The sequence below is a fragment of the Balaenoptera musculus genome, chromosome 3 (assembly GCF_009873245.2).
Source record: "Balaenoptera musculus isolate JJ_BM4_2016_0621 chromosome 3, mBalMus1.pri.v3, whole genome shotgun sequence".
NCBI lineage: Eukaryota > Metazoa > Chordata > Mammalia > Artiodactyla > Balaenopteridae > Balaenoptera > Balaenoptera musculus.
Genome location: NC_045787.1, coordinates 65,422,948 through 65,440,567, shown reverse-complemented (window position 1 = coordinate 65,440,567; position 17,620 = coordinate 65,422,948). Strand labels below are relative to the sequence as shown.

Here is a 17,620-nt window from a genome sequence, read left to right as displayed (position 1 = left end):
CCTTTGGATTTTCCTTTTAAGCAGAGGCTAAAAAACAAAATGAAAATTCACTGTCCTCGCTTGTCTGCCTCACCCCGCTGCCCCACGATCATTCCACAAGCCCCTTGCCCCATCCCCTCTGGACAGATCCAGGAGGTGTGCTGTGAGTGGGGGGCTTGTGGTTTTCGCTACCGCTTTGCCTGAACCCCAGAGGAGCGAGTTACTCGGGGATAGGAGCAGAGGGCAAAGTCATCTAACAGGCTGCTGTTTCACAAGGTCTGGGCACTGAGCTGCCCCTCCTTTCCTCCCTGAAGTTTGCATGAAGTGCACGTTAGGCTGTAATTAGGGGATCTGGGAGGAGAACTTTCCTGGTGACGCTGCTTTGCTTTTCTTCTGCTCTTGGTGAGAAAGTGCCTCCTTCTTCCCAGGACCAGGACCTCTGCCATCCAGCGCCACAAAGAGACATTCTGCGCGGCGCAGGCACACACACACACACACACTCACACAAGCACACACACTTACCCAGAGACAAACTTAAGGTGAGAGGAAAGAGCCCTAGCTTCACTTGATCTCCAGGCTCCAACTTCAGCAGGACTTGAGAGCATCTGAACTTCTGGATTTTAGGACAAGGTAAAACTTCCATAATTTTTTTACTCTTTCTGTCAAACCTTGATACCTTTAAGATTTCAGAGAGCAATTCATATCATGATATATGTATACATTAAAATAACTTCTATTTTCTTTAATTTTCTTTTGAGTTTAACATGACATCTCAACTTTTTTTAAGATGCATATTGTCAGATAAAATACTGTACTGCAGTAAACAAGCTCAGTCTCGACTGGGGCAAGAATTAAGTCCAGTATCCCAGCTTTTGCTAGTGCTACCGTAAATCTGGTAGATGCATGGTTTCCAAGTGGCAGCTTTTCCATCTGTATTTCAACAAACATTTTTATAACACCTGAAAAAAAGGATAGTATAGACTGAAGAAAATGCTGAGGAATGGGAATGTCCATTCCACATGTATGAGTTTTCTTTTAGAGAATATGTAAGTGTATGTGAAAAAGAAAGTTACTGTAATCATAGGTAATACCTGTTAGATTGATAATCTTTGAGATGTTACCAGTTTTGGTCCACTCTTCTCAACTTAATTTTGAAATTAAGATCATAGAATTATGATGCTTTTCATATATAGAATGATGTTGGTAGATAATATTAATGCACTGAAAAAAAGATGTTTTAAGTCATGGTTGGTAAGATTACTTTTTAAAGTTGCTTAAAGGAATTATTTGTGTTGAGGCTGTTTATTTACCATCCTAAGCAAATCTGAACTCTTTTGGATTGAAATGAAGTTGTTCTCTTCCGTTGACTATGACTGTTGTGTTCCAAATAAGATGATTTATTATTTTGAAAATAAGTTATTTTATTTTCATTTATCCCTGGAAAAATACACAAAGTAGCCAATACATTTGGGAGTTTTTAGGGTGGAAAGTGTTCCTGTACACGTTCCAGCGTGATGTCATAAAATCAAACATACCTCTTGGAAGTTAATGGTTCTTAAGAAATAAAGCCTGTGAATTAATTTCTGAATGCAATGTAATATTTATTCATTACAAATGTAGTTTCTGGTAACCATTTCAATTTGATTATTTCAGTGTACTAAATTTGCAGTCATTTTATACACCCTTTAGTGACTTATTTTAATGGAATCATAAAATGGGAATATTGTTCCACAGAAAATATATCATAGCAGTTCTCTTTGGATAACTTTTAGTGTGATATTTCTTAATCCTTACATCAGTTTTTAACTTCAGTTCCATATATTTTTATGAATAAAGAAGTTTTTCTTTCATTCAGTAAAATAGAATGTATGCCAAATGCTGGTTGAGCATTTAAGCTTTAGCCTTTAGACACTTTGAGACTATATGTTCTTAATAATTTAATTTTTAAGCTAAGAGAATGACTACATGTTTTGGTAATCTCTTCAGAAAATTGAAAACAGCTTAAAAATGGGAAAACTAGATAAGAATTAATTTTGTTTAAATGTAACTTAATGATCAAGAGAAACCCAACAACCTGCAGACCACTGGTCTCCAAAGAGAATGAACCTAGAGGCCAGTATTCCAAAGAGGAGTGTTCAGTGGGCCTGGGCTTTCTGTGAGAAACAAGCAAGAGGAGAACATCATGTTCTTATAAAGTGAGCCATTTATTGTCAGCTAGGCCCTGTCTCTCAGAGGAATGACTGACACTGTAATTTAGAAGAACTGAAGATACTTTCACAGAGAAGAATTGATTCATTATATCCCTAGTGGTTTCACTTCCTTTTCCTTCCTTTGGGAGCTGGTAACACATCCAGGATAAATACATTCGGCGAACTCAGAAAGATGCTTTATGAATAGATGGTCTACTAAACAGTCCTGCCTTTTAGCATCTTGGATGTGGAATGTCGGTATTTTCTGAGTAGTTGAAGAAGTCTTTGAATCTTAAGGTAGCACAGCACTTCATCTTTGTAAAGATGAACAAGAGGCATATTCAGAAAATAACTCCCTTTTTCAGAAATGGTTTTCTTTTCATTTCCTTTTGCCCCATGCATGTTTTATTTTCCAGGTTACATTTTTTAAATAATGGTATTCCACCAGTTAAAATTCCAGCAAAATGCAGAGCAAATTTGAAAATAACCTTTACATTATAGTCTTCTGTTACCTTTAGTTAATTTTCTGACCTCCTGTATTCCTTATTAGTAACCCTAGTTCTTAGCCTATGGTATTTAAATGTATTTAGTCTGTTATTTAAAGGTAACGATATATTGTTGGGGAAAAACTGGAATGGAAACCTGAATATTAGGATTTTAATCAATAGTGTTTAAGGAGGATTAGAGGAGACAGCTGGTTAAACAAATATTAGGTGTAGAGTGGACGCGATGGTATAAATTAATAATGCAGCTCTTTATTTACACTATGAATGGGAGAGTCTGTGAAGGTTCCACGTGTGAAGCACGGTCCCTATGTGCCACCTAGTGGACGAGTCAAAGAAAGCTTTCTCACCAGCCTCTTAGTAAAAAATTCTGAGATTTCTATTTTGTTGTCATTGAACACTAACTGCAGGCCAGACGTTGGGGTAGGTGCTCAGAGTAGAAAATACAGCAGCTGACTTTTGTATAATTTAAAAATCAAGGCACCACTTAACGGTTGATTAAATTCCTGGTAGTTGCATTTAAAATCAGTTTACTCTTTACTGGGTAATTTACCATCAACTTTCTGCCTTCATGAGGATACAGTTTAATAACAGTAACTGGCTTCTAATACAGGATTGGTTTTTGGCAGAGATGTCATGACCTAGCTTAAAAAAGGGTGGGGAGAGTTTGAATCTTGAATCACTTTCTCAAATGGAAATAAATTTCTGTAAAGTTTACTGTTACTGATTTTAAGTGGGTAACTAATGATTAGCTTAAAAGGTTAGCACACTGATACTAGCACATATTATTACATATTCTTTAGATTTTTTTTCACTAAATGCAAAAGGATAAGAGTAAAAATTGCTTTTGGGTAGTGAGGTATGTTTTACAGAATATTGCTCTCAGACACTAATGATCAGCATGTAGAACAACTTCATCTATACCTGTTGTTCATATGTAGTTTTGAAGCAGGAACTTTGCTTCTAAGTCGACATGATAGAAAAAAATCTTAAGCAAGAACAATTACAAGGAAAGCCACTGTTGGAAAAAAGCATCAGGGGTTTCCCTGGTGGTGCAGTGGTTAAGAATCCGCCTGCCAGTGCAGGGGACACGGGCTTGAGCCCTGGTCCTGGAAGATACCACATGCCGCGGAACAACTAAGCCCGTGCGCCACAACTACTGAGCCCACGAACCACAACTACTGAGCCCATGTGTCACAACTACTGAAGCCTGTGCGCCTAGAGCCCATGCTCCGCAACAAGAGAAGCCACAACAATGAGAAGCCCGCGCACCGCAACGAAGAGTAGCCCCCGCTCGCGGCAACTAGAGAAAGCCCCCGCACAGCAACGAAGACACAACACAGCCAAAAATAAATAAATAAATAAAAAGCATCAGGATATCATAGGAGATTAATCCATCAGAATATTGCACAGAGACTTTTGAAAAATTTTTCTCTGGGAGATATATGAATTATCACTCCAATTGGTTCTTTGCAAGATATATGACTTAATGGCAACAGTGTTCAGCACATCAGCCTTAATCAAGACAAGTTCTGAAATTCAGATTGGAAGGAAAAATGCCTCAGTCGGGGGAAAAAAAAATGATTAATTTGTTGCTTGCTGAGCTCTGAAGGTGTAATCCACAAATCGAGTTAGGCCTGCTCGTGTGGAATGCAACTTTCCTGTTTAGGGGACTTTGGTTTTGTGTACAACAGCGACACCTACGCTGTGAAAGGAGAGCTGCTCATTAAGTCTTTCTTCATTAATGCCACAAAATTATAGCCTGACTTGATCGGAGGTAATGGCTGGAATCAACATCAACAATCATGTAAAATAAAGCATATTATCTTAATTCTTATTTCCAATGAGTTATTATCCACCAGAAACACAGCGTTCTGTTAACGATTTCATCTGATCATCCTTGTGATTTAGCGTGAATCATAGATTCATTTTAGTGAGAGTTTGCCTAAAAGTCAGAGGTCCTCAAAGTAGAAATTTAGTCATGAATTGGAAAACCATTACAAGAAGTTTTAATGACGGTTTCAGGCGACTTGATACTAGAGAAGAACAAACTCTACAAGAGAGAACCAGCCAAGCTTTCTGAAATGGTCTGATGCTATTGGGTTCTTGGCTGTATTGTAGGAGCTCCGCATAATGGCTTTTTCCAGTGGTGGAGACGTGGAGGGGGCTTTGCTGGGGCTGAAAAGTTCTTAGCTATGTTCAGACAAAACCAGGTTTGTTTAAAATAGCAAATGTTGCTGGACTATTTTGAGCTTCTATTAATTGTTTTATTGCTCAATAGGGGATAGAGGAGTGATATCTGAGATGGGGGTATTGCAAGAAAGCCAGGGGACTATTTGCAAAACAAAACAAACAAACTCACAGAGTTTTCTAAATAACCTAGAAAAATTACGGAAGTTCAGGGATAGGTCCTCAGTCTTATAAGGGCAACAGAAATTTCCCCTTTTGGCCAACCTTGCTTAACCCAAAGAGAACACAATTTACTTGACTGGTTCCAAAATTCTGATTACTATATTCCAATTCCATTTACTTATTAAATAAAATCCAATTAAGTTAATAACATTCAATTATTTTTATGATAAATCTGGATTTTCTGCAACTTTTCACAAAGTTTTATGGATAGTGTTTCAGCTTAGTCTCCACCTATATGATGTGAATTTTCCTCACTTTGACTCTCTTATTTGGAATTTGGGGATCACCTCAATCAATCATTCATGCGTTCATCTGTTCATTCAACAAAAATTTATTGAACATTTGCTATTTGCCAGGCACTGTGCTAGCTCTGCGTGCTGGGCCCTTCACTTTATACCATGAAAATTGATACTAAAAAAATCAAAAAGCCCACATTGATGATAATGAATGGAAAATGTTGCAAGATCCTGAGGTACATTTTAAGCGACAGAAACCACCAAAATGTTCTCGCCTCATAGTTTTTGTATTAGGAGAATTTTGAGCATGCATCTTTAAAATCATCTTCCCTTGTTTGCCATCTCCTAGCTGAGTGAGTAAGAGCTCTGTTTCTTGGTTGTGTGGGCACAGATGGGCCTGAGAGCGCAGCTCTGACACTCCAAAACCCCAGGAGGGCAAGGGTTCCAATAATCTGTCTATGCGGATGGGCAGGAAAAGCAAAAATTCATTTGCACACAGCTGCTGTCCGCCAGTTGGGAACTAAAATTCAGCCTGAGCACAGAATGATTTCGTGCTTACCATTTGCACCAGGCTCCATGCTAGGTGTTACAGAGTCACTGGCTCAAGGAGTTCACAAGCCAGTGGAGAAGACAGATGGACGCACCTCATAAATCACTAGTAAAATGTGCCAAGTAGGTGAAGCTGGCCTTCCTAGTATCCTGGGTCTCTTTCCGTGGCACTTAGCCAAACTCTCCACCAACCCCCGCCCCACCTTTTAAACTGCGACTCCTGCTCTCTGCTCCCTACCCCAAGAATCTGATACTTCTCTGTTTATTGATTTCTTGACTGACTGATTACACCCAAGTGTGAATGAGTTTCACTCATGCATTTACATTTCAAGCCTTTTATCTCTGTAAAGTAAATGTTTTGTTTTCTGTGAAAAGAATTTCAAGCATCTGGGGGCCTTCCCATCCTTACACCACAGTGTATAATTAAGCCGATTTAGTCCTCCATGGTCTTCAATCTCTGTTATCCCCATTCCCTATGTGAGGCCATAGAGATTCCCTCAAGGCCTGTTTCTAGAAATGTGCAGGACCTTGGGTCCTGCTAACCCACGGCCTGAACAACCTGTCCTTCCACCCTCCCCACAGGGCTTGGCCCAGACACAATCTCCCTCCCCCACCCCAAGGGGCATCCCAGCCCATCCCTTTGAACCCTCCTGTTCTCTTTGCTTGGGGGTCCTCTCAGCCCTTTGTTACCATGCTTGGGTGGCTGCCCCTGGACAGGTAGAACACCTATAGCTTCTTATGTTCTGTTGTTTGAGCCCTTACGTCACCCCAAATAGATGGACAGAGCAGTGAGAATCCACATATTCAGTCCAGAACTCCTCTAAGTCAAGGTTTTGAAGGAGGAAAAGACAGGGATATGCATAGGACAAGCACAGGAATTGGCCATCATGTTGCAAATATGGGTCAAGGCCAGCATCTTTTTTAAATGTGTGCTCAGGTACTTTCCAATTGGTTTCAGAGAAATTTCAGCATCAATGCTGACTACAGATTCTGGAAAACTAACTGGAGGAAAAAAAAAAAAAAAAAACAGTGAAAATCTGCCTTGGCTTTTTAAACAAATGATCAGAGTCATCTGTTTAAATATTTTCCTATTTTATATTTGACATAGGGCATACAGATAATCACGTTATTAGTTGTTTCAGATTTATTTATGTTTTCTTTGATTACACTCCTTTGATTATGCCACCACTGATGCTCCTGTAAGATGCTCCTGTAATATAAAGATGTGTTCATCACTCTTTAAATTGCTAGGACTAATGACCCAGATTGAGAGACTTGGTTTCCTTCCCCTACGGAATTCCCTGCAGCTTAGAGGATAGTGATCTTTGACCTGCATCAGTCACCTAGCTGGGGGATATGAGTGCCTGACATTCAGTAAGTGCCCTATAAATGCTTCCTGTTGTTTCCATCAGTGCCTAGTACCGTGCCGAACTTGAGGCTTGACGGGTCTCCCCGCCTTCTCTTCCAAGTGCCTATATTTCAGATGTCTGAACACCTCCCAACCCCAGGCCATTCCCTGACTCTGCCTTTGTTTCCTTATCAGTCTTCTTCTTATCTTTCAATGTCATTAAATTCATAAACTCTTCTCAGATTAAAAAATAATTATTGGTATAAAATTAATAATGTAAATAAAATTAACGGATAATTTTAATAAATCTCTAAATTTAAGGAAATTGAGACTGGAGGAAGGAAATGAGTTTAGAAAGGACATGGAACAGTATAGGCACGATCTAATAAGGATACACTGGATGGGGGAGAGAATTTGAGGATCGTGTGAATGTTTCAAGGGCAAATGATAACATGAAGAGGGGTGCAATTGACTAAGACTGGGAATAAAGGAAGAATAAAAGTTTCTGGAGAAAACAGTGAGTCTAATATAGGAAGTGCCCATGGGACAGCTGAGAACTCATATTAGTTAAATGTACATACTTAGGTGCAGGGGAGAAGTCATGGCTGGAATAGATATTTGGAAGTCTTTAGTATTAAAATGGTAGTTGCAAATCATATGGAAGAGAAAGGAGCTCATTCCAAGGAAGAAGAAAGGGGGAAACAGTTGACCAAGGACTAAAGCCCAGGAAAAAATTGGTAAGAATGAGTTTGCCATTATTTATAAATGATTTTAACTTTCATTTTATCAACAATAAATGTCCACCGAGATGAATAACATCAATGTTTTATTAATTCTTATATCTCACAGTCTTAGTCAGTCCTCTGCACATAGAAGGTGCCAGACATGTTTGTTGAATTAAATGAAATTAAAATCGCATTTCCGAGCCTTCAGGCTCTAATGACAGATTTTCATAATGATAACCCTGAGCATGGGTAAGCCCCCAAAATGTCTGAATTGCAGTTACTTATTCAATTTTGTCCAGAACTGAGCTAGCTTTAAATATATGTTGTTGCATTTTGTTGTTTGAAAATCAGTAATCAATGTGTGGTGTAGATGGTAATTCACCACAGTACTTGATTAATCTTAGCCCATGTTGTTTAGCTTAACATACAAATGAGTTCGCCACAGAATGTAGCCTAGTTCAAGTCCATTTATAATTCTTTTTCTGGTTCCTTGGTCCTGAAGACCTCTAAATCTTAGGTCAGATTTGCAGCCTAGAATCCCGGATTTCTCTGCACCTTGCTTTTTTTTTTCCTCCTAGTTCTTCTCCCTCCTGTTGCCCCCTACTTGGATTACCATGTAAACTATATTGAAGAATTGAGTAATTCTTAGTATAAGTATGTCCCAAATATTGCATGGTACATTCTTATACTAAAGAGATTATTTGCTGTTTATCTGAAGTTCAAATTTAACCGGTATCCTGTATTTTCCATTGGCTAAATCAGATAACCCTACCCACCTCCCACATTTGTGTTACTAAAGCCAAAATATGGCAAACAAGAATTTCTTCATGAGACTTCTGAACACTCTCCTTGTAAAGGCCAACAAATGAAGTTACTGAGTGAATGTTCACGAGTGAGATAAATGCATTAAAAAGATACTGTAAATAAAATTATCTAACTACAATATACCAATCAAGATGCAAATTTATAAAACATTTATAACTACTGTATGATATACCCTGGATACTAATAGCTATCTTAAGAATGCCATGAGTGTCTATCAGTGATGTGTTTTAGTCTATTTTAAATATTTAAAAATAATGTACGTTTCAAAATAAAACTTTTTAATTTTCACATCTTCAAGTTGGCAATAATGATAAAACAAATTAATTGCTTTTAAATGAAGAGAATACATTTAGAAAAATTTATAATAATGTACAATGGCTATAAACTCTTAAATATTCTAACTGCAGAATATCTGAAAAGGATCTTTTCGCTTAATTATATGTCCTATTGTAGTTGTGCTGCCACCTTGTGATGTTTTGAGGTATGACCCAATTTAACTCAGTCCATTAATGTGTTGTACCAGATTGACAATTCGGTCAATGTTACAATGATTCCTCACATGATTAATATTTTCCATTTCACTCAGAAATGCCACATATTTTAATACCAAGAAAGGGCCCTCAAGTATTTAATGCAAGTATTTTCTAGGAGTTTAATGTATTATCTGCAAATTAGTAAATCCCTCGAGATAATCGCTAAATTATAAGTCATTTATTACTGTATTAATTTATGTTTTATGGGTGAGTATAGGTTGTATCTGCCTGTATGTTTGTTCTACTTAACCTTTCAACCTGAATTTCCTATAAACTCCTTGAACCCAACATGTCCAAAATTAAACTCATTATCTCCCTTCTACCAAACCTGGTCCATGTCATCTCTATATAGCTACCAAGACATTTCATTTATTATCCAAACCAGGACACTTTCGAAAGTGAAATGAAATGGGGTGCCTTACTTAATTACTCCAGCAAAACAGGTATAAACCAAGACTGTCTCAAGCAAAACCGGTGTTCTCATATATAAGTTAAAAATCATCATAATCCCAATCACCCAAACTAGAAAATGTGGAGTCACAGACTACTGTTCACCGAACAGACCTGGAACCTCCATCTCAGACTTCCTTACTACCTACTTGCTCCCTTTCATCTCCACTGTCCATCAAACTGGTCACATTCTCATTAGCCTTGTCCTGTTGTCTGCAGAGGGGCCCAGCAGCCAGATCCTTTTTCAGGGTACATCAAACAGTCCCTTTCCTCCACAGCTGCTCCAAACTGCTGGCACTGCTGGGAGAACTCATCACCTGCAGAACGGGGGCCAGTGCACAACTTCATGGTATCTGATTTCAGCTGGATCTTTAATGCTATGTGGCCATTCTACCATATTGCTTGAAAGTTTTTGCTTCTCCAACTTCCTGCAGCAGATATCCAAGCCTCCCTAATCAATCATCTGTAAAGAATCCCTCTTTGTCCTGCCACCAAAACTAGTTAGTCCCTGACTAACACATCCTTCTTTTCCCTTCTGTTAGGAAAAACAACAACAGAAAAGGATCTCTCTCCTTTGCCTCTAAGCATCTCAGGCAGACATTGCCCCCTGAGTTCTAGATCCCGAATTCTCCAGTCTTTTCAAAGATATTCGCTATTAATTAGGCTTTTTCTCTCTTGTATTCTTCACCCTGTCCCACTCTGGTAATTTCCTCCTATTGGCATTTGATCATGGTCAAATCTTTTTGTCCTAAAATTATAAAACATTCCCTAACCTCACATAACATCCTATCTACTCATCTTTCTCCTCCCCCCTCAGAGCCAGACTTCACTCCGAGGGCAAGGAGCACGCCGCGCTCACTCTCCACCCCTTCACCCATGCACTCCTCAGCCCGCTGGCACCGCGCTTTCTCCTTGCACTCCAGTGGAACGCTCCTCACCAGGGTCACTGATGAGTTGTTTACAGTATGTTTGCTGAGTGGTATTTCACGCTGGTGACCACGTTCCCTTCACAACCATCTCTACCCTGGGCTTCTGTGACAGCCACTCCCCTAGTTGACACAGACTTCTTTGCTGACTCCATCTCGGTCTGTTTCAGGCTTCCAAGAGCCCTCCTGCCCCTTGGCAGCTCTGTACTCTAACAGCTTCCACCCAGGACACCTCACCCTACCTGTGCTCTCGCATCTACTCCTCTGCATTACACCACTATCACCTGTGTGCAGATGACGCCCAGCGCTTTATATCTGGCCCAGGATTTTCTCCCGAGTGTTCGGGACCACGAACATCTCACAACTAGGAAGTCACCCTAACATCTCAAACTCCACAGGTCAACTCCAGATCAACTCCTTTTCTTTCTCCTGAATTTGAACTTCCCCCAATTTTATCTAGTTTAGTAAATGGCACAATTTTCTCTTCACTCAGCTTCCAAAAACCAGAAACATGGGAATCATCATATAGACTCTAGCCCATAAATATCTCTTAGATATATACACCTTTTTTTATCTCCATTAGCATAAACCTTACCCCTAATTGCCACCCTCTCTTCTCAAATTCCTGTAAACCTTACCCACTGGTCTCTGTGTCTTACTGTTTAGATTAGAAAGTCTTACTGCTTTCTAATGCATTCTCCCACATTCTCTCACACTTTCTGAAGTGTAAACGGAAAAGACTTGCCTGCTTAAATCTCTTCAATGCCTTTGTATTGCTGTGAAAATTAAGTCCAAGTTCTTTAATATGATTGGCAGGGTTCTCAGTGACCAGCTGTAGCTTACCTTTCCAGCCTCATCTCTCATCTAAAGTGAGCCGGCATCCCAGCTGACAGGATCAAATGACCAGAAAAATTAAAACAGTAGAAACAGATCAATAGCTCTAAATATTAGAGTTACCAGATGCAGATTTTATGTTTATTTTAAGAAACTGGGGGCTTCCCTGGTGGCGCAGTGGTTAAGAATCTGCCTGCCAATGCAGGGGACACGGGTTCGAGCCCTGGTCTGGGAAGATCCCACATGCCGCGGAGCAACTGGGCCCGTGATCCACAATTACTGAGCCTGCGTGTCTGGAGCCTGTGCTCCGCAACAAGAGAGGCCGCGACAGTAAGAGGCCCGCGCACCGCGATGAAGAGTGGCCCCCGCTTGCCGCAACTAGAGAAAGCCCTCGCACAGAAACGAAGACCCAACACAGCCAAAAATAAATTAATTAATTAATTTAAAAAAAAAAAAAAGAAACTGGGTCCTAAGAAATTTAGCAAAGAACTGGAAGCTACAAAAATATGATTCAAATGGAAACTCTAGAACTGAGAAAATGTAATAACCAAAATTAAGAACTCAATACATGAGCTTATGAAAAGTTTAGATACATTGAGGAGATGATTAGTAAACTGGAAAATAATTCTGAAAAAATAACCAGACTGAAACCTGATAGAAAAAGGATGAAAGATACTGGAGGGGAAAAAAAGTAAAAGGTATGTGGGGTATAGACACTGGTGTCCCAGCAGGAGAATCAGCAAGTGGGGCAGAAACAATCTCTTAGAAATAATACCTTGTGACTGTCCATGTCAGGGATTCAAGGAGCACTACAAAGCCCAACACGATAAAAACCAGAAAATAAAAAAATGAAAAACTCACAGCCAGGCATGATACAGAAAACTGCTGACAAAAACAAAGAGAGAATGTTAAAAACTTCCAGAAACAAAAGACTTCAGATAGACTAACAAGTAGCAAAATTAGCTGGTTGGAAATTTTGCTTTTCTTTTCACTTTAGGAAAATGCCAAAAATCAGTGGGTTGGCTTGGTCATCTTCTGGGTGGATCTTATCGAGTCAGCCTACTTTCTCTGAGAGCAAAGTCTTCAAGCCTAGAGGGACAGCAGTGTGGCTGGTTCCCCAAAGGAGCTGCACTGAGATAAATCTTAGTGGTGACTCAGTTCCTGCAATCTGTTCTCAGATGCTGTACAGTCCTATTGCTATCTAGGAAAATTCTGGAAGCAATTTGGGAGTCTCCTGTCTATCTTTATCCCTAAGATTATTTTAGATTACAAAGAAGAAATAAATATGATTGAGAAGTTGATGATTTATGCCGGCGATATATATATATATATATACACATATATATACATATATATATACCTATATCTATCTATCTATATATGTGTGTGTGTGTGTGTGTGTGTGTGTGTGTGTATATATATATATATATATATATATATATATATATATATATATACAGTAAGTCCCCTACATACAAACAAGTTCCACTCCGAGAGCACGTTCATAAGTCCAATTTGTTCGTAAGTCCAAAAAAGTTAGCCTAGGTACCTAACTAACACAATCGTCTATATAGTACTGTACTGTAATAGGTTTATAATACTTTTCACACAAATAATACTTAACAAACACAAAAAATAAAGAAAACATTTTTAATCTTACAGTACATTACCTTGAAAAGTACAGTAGTACTAGCTACATCACCGCTGCTTTTACGCTTGCTTCCGGACATCCTGGGCTTAAAATAAAGACACTGTACTACTGTACTCTATACAGTACTGTACAGTAAAGTACACAAAAGCACAACCACTTGTAGAGGATGCACATATGTGACAATGTACGCCAGACACGTGAACTAACTTACATGATTGGACATGCAAACGTACGTTCTCATATTTGAAAGTCACAACTTGAAGGTCGTAATGTAGGGACTTACTGTATATTACAGCAAAGTGATTCAGGTTATACTATATATATTCTTTTTCATATTCTTTTCCATTATGGTTTATCCCAGGATATTGAATATAGCTCCCTGTGCTACACTGTAGGACCTTGTTGTTTATCCATCCTATATATAATAGTTTGCATCTGCTAATCTCAAACTCCCAGTCCTTCCCTCCCCACCCCCCTCCCTCCCCCTTGCAACACAAGTATGTTTCTCTATGTCTGGGAGTCTGGTTTGCAGATAAGTTCATTTGTGTCATATTTTAGATTCCACATATAAGTGATATCATATGGTATTTGTCTTTCTCTTTCTGACTCACTTAGTACGATCATCTGTAGGTCCATCCATGTTGCTGCAAATGGCATTATTTCATTCTTTTTTATGTATGCCAGATATTTTCCAATGTTATAACTATTTGTTTAAGGCATTGAAAGACAGGTCTTGGCAGCCAAAGTAAATACAAATTTATCACAAAGATTCCGATAATTAAAAGCTCCAGAATATTTCTCTTCTCTTACCAGACATTCATGGAGTTCCACTCTTCTAATTCTTTGCTCATGCCCTCCTTTCAGGCGGGCATCCCTTACCACGTTAACCCTCCTACCTGAAATACGACTCCTGCTAGGATCCTTCATATAACACTTCCTCCAAGAAATTTTACATTGTACTGCTAGCTGGAATTCATCACTTTTCTCTCAATTCTTTCTTAATATTTTATTTGTATCACAATTACTTAGCACACTTTTCTATGTGTTATACTGTATTTATCTGTTGAAATGTCTTTCTTGTTAGTAGATTGTTTATCCATCTGATGTCCTAAAGAGTTCTGACCTGAAAGGTTAGATTGGAAATTGGAGTTCAAAGAACCAAATCTGTTCCAATGTTCCACCCACTCTAGGAATCCCTTGTGTAGTATAATTGACAGACGTTTGTTGATCTGCTTCAACACCTGCAGCGGCAGAAAGCACTAGTATTTCACAGGGCAATTCATTTCACTTTTAGAGGACTTACCAAAAAGTTCTTCCCGACATTGTGCAAAACTGGCTTCCTTAACTTCCATCCACGTGTTCTCGTTTTGCCCTGTGAAATTACATTGAATAAGTTTAATACCTTCCCCAGTTTATATCTGAGCAATTTAATTCTAAATGCAAAACACTGTTATGTTCTGTAAAATTTTGTTATTTGGGGCACATCATTCCAAACTCTGCAGATCATTTTATTTCTTGTAGCTTCTAAGCCACATTTCAACTACTCTTAGTATTAGCTTTATGGCCCTTGCGGGCTTTGAGTCTTGAAACTCTGAAAGGAAAAACTTCATTTATATTAACGTGACTTGAAAGTAAACCTCTTGATTGATAGTGCTCACAGAATTATTGAAATGAGTAAGATAATGTCCTTGTCACTGGAAAGGTCTCCTTTTTATTAAACAAATAGCCAGTGCACCAGAGAAATGGAAAATAAATGTCAATGCAGACTTGAAAACCTTTCTTTTGAAAACAGAAGGCATTGATCATCTGCACTCTTTTATTAACTTCACTTCATTACGTATTGTTACTATTTCAAATTAATCTTCAGATAGCAGAATGAAAACAGCATTGTACCGTCATTGAATATCTATATCCTTAAACTGTTAGGATATCAAAAACTGAAACCAAGCTTGTCTAATAGTGATGATTAGTGGTAATGCACTAATTTCCCAAAGATAAAATAATATATTTTGAAGAATATGAGATCTAAACATTAAAAGAAAATACCAATTTACTGTAATTGGTATAAAGCAAAATGTGACATTAATTTTGTATTACTGTACATTCTTTGAAAAAATGCTTCCCTCCACCCCAATCCTCCTTGCCTGTACCAGTATTGCAGTATCCATGCTAAGGATGAGAAGTGAACAATCTGTGACTCCCGAATAATAATAATAATAATTGTAAATTCTGAAAGGTAATGGATTTGCCATAGGCCAGCAGCTGTCACCTCAGACTGACGGAAGGCAAGAGGGTCATTCAGAGATGAGACATCTGCAATACCTTGAATGCCAGGCCTCCCACTTTTAAAAACCTCTTGGTTTCTACACAGTACAGCAGTAGATTTTAAATAAAGCATTTGTTTCAACCTACCAACAGGAGAATTCCAGTGTTCTGCTCTTGACGTTAAAGTAGAAGTGTAGCCTGAATTATGCTCCTATTATTATCAACATTTTAATCGATTGTTAATTAAACCTATTATCCTAAACTATGGAACAGGATTGATTTAATATTAAATATATTGGGAATCAGTTCTTTCTTTGCTTACACTTTTCATTTATGTAACAGAATGTTCCCATGAATCACAAATCTGAATTTTTGGTGCATGCGTGAACAGTATAGGAAACTTAATTTTGAATGAATTCAAAAACATTTCCCTTCATCTGTGCCCTGACATATAATTGAAAATTACCTAAGCATACACAAAAATGCCTTACAGTGTACTGACTTCCTGTGAAGTTGAGATTTTGATGTAATTGCACTCGTGCTCTGTGTAATGCCTATGAGCCTTTGATTAAGGAAGATTGCTCAGGAGCAGAGCGACTCTCTACACAGCCCATAGGATTTCTCCTTGAAGTAAAACAAAGGCATCCTGGGCCTTGATAATTTACAATTTCGGACTTCCCTGGTTGCTCGGTGGTTAAGAATCCACCTGCCAATGCAGGGAACACAGGATCAATCCCTGGTCTGGGAAGATCCCACATGCTGCGGAGCAACTAAGCCCACGAGCCACAACTACTAAAGCCGGCGCGCCTAGAGCCCATGCTCCACAACAAGAGAAGCCACTGCAATGAGAAGCCCGCGCACCGCAACAAAAGAGTAGCCCCCTCTGGCCACAACTAGAGAAAAGCCCATGTGCAGTAATGAAGACCCAATGCAGCCAATCAATCAATCAATCAATCAATTTTACAATTTGAACTGTATATATGCTCCTTAAGGACAACCAGAAAAGTGCTTGTCATTCAGCGTGAACAGGTTCTATGTAAGATGCCCTAATAATAGTCATCACCACATAAAGTCACCAAAACAGTTTTTGGACACACACACTTGATAAAAAATAATCTCCGTCAAGATTATCTGCCCTTGGTGGTTTACTAACTGGTTAAACAGCCAAGTGAAAAGTGGTGAAGGGAGATGCAGACAAACTGCACCTTTATTTATAAAGCCAGATCTTTACATTTGGGTTCTGTAAAACCTTTGCCTGTGGGCTGAGATACAAAGCGTAACAGGGATTAGAAACTTACTTCAAGGGGGAGTATGGAAGGAGATGGAAGACAGAAGGAATCAATTCTATGAAAAAAAAAAATCACCTTCAAGGGACTTCCCTGGTGATCCAGTAGGTAAGACTCCGAGCTCCCAAAGCAGGGGGCCCGGGTTCGATCCCTGGTCGGGGAACTAGATCCCACATACATACTCCAACTAAGAAGTCCCCATGCCACAACTAAGAAGTCGCATGCTGCAACAAAAAAAAAAAAAAAAAAAAAAAAAAAAATCCCGCATGCGCAACGAAGATCCCGTGTGCCGCAACTAAGACCCGGCGCAGCCAAAACAAATAAATAAATAAATACTTTAAAAAATTACCTTCAATAGTTTATTGATGGTAAGATACATTCATTGTATTAAATATTTTACATTTGTTTGGCTACTTTATGGTTTTTAAAACCTCAACTTTATTTCATATACTGATAGTTTACTTTTTACTGACTTAGCATTCTCTTTTTTAAATCATTGATAATTTACACACAACAGTGAATTTGATTTTTCATAGCTAATATATTACATGGGGATTAAAAATTTATTAAACATGTTTAAAATTTTTTGAAATAGCATATTCTACACTAAAAATGTTATATTTCCCTTAATCAAGAGAGGCTAATCCTTAAATAGAATTGAGTATCATATATAAGGTTGCCGCATTAGAAAAGTATTGGGGCAACTTTTTATATCCATGCTGATGAAGTTCAAATTTAAGTTATTTCAGTTATTTTGGAGCTTGCACTATGGAGTTAGGTAGACCTGAGCTTAAATCCCAATTCAGATTTTACTGTGACCACCTATGTACATTGTGCAAATTGCTCCTTGAGTTTCCTTATCCATTTTAAAATAGAATGATTGATAGTATTTGCCTCATAGTGTTTGTA

At 38.5% G+C, this 17,620-nt stretch overlaps 1 protein-coding gene across 1 annotated transcript in view; it reads left to right on the top strand.

Annotated features, from left to right (window-relative positions):
- Nucleotides 1-238: 238 nt before the first annotated feature.
- Nucleotides 239-17,620, top strand: part of HAPLN1 (hyaluronan and proteoglycan link protein 1) — a 71,810-nt gene continuing 54,428 nt past the window's right edge. Inside the window, exon 1 of the mRNA XM_036849347.1 lies at nt 239-609. The gene's annotated coding sequence lies outside the window, so the exon portion shown is untranslated. The remainder of the gene's footprint in view (nt 610-17,620) is intronic.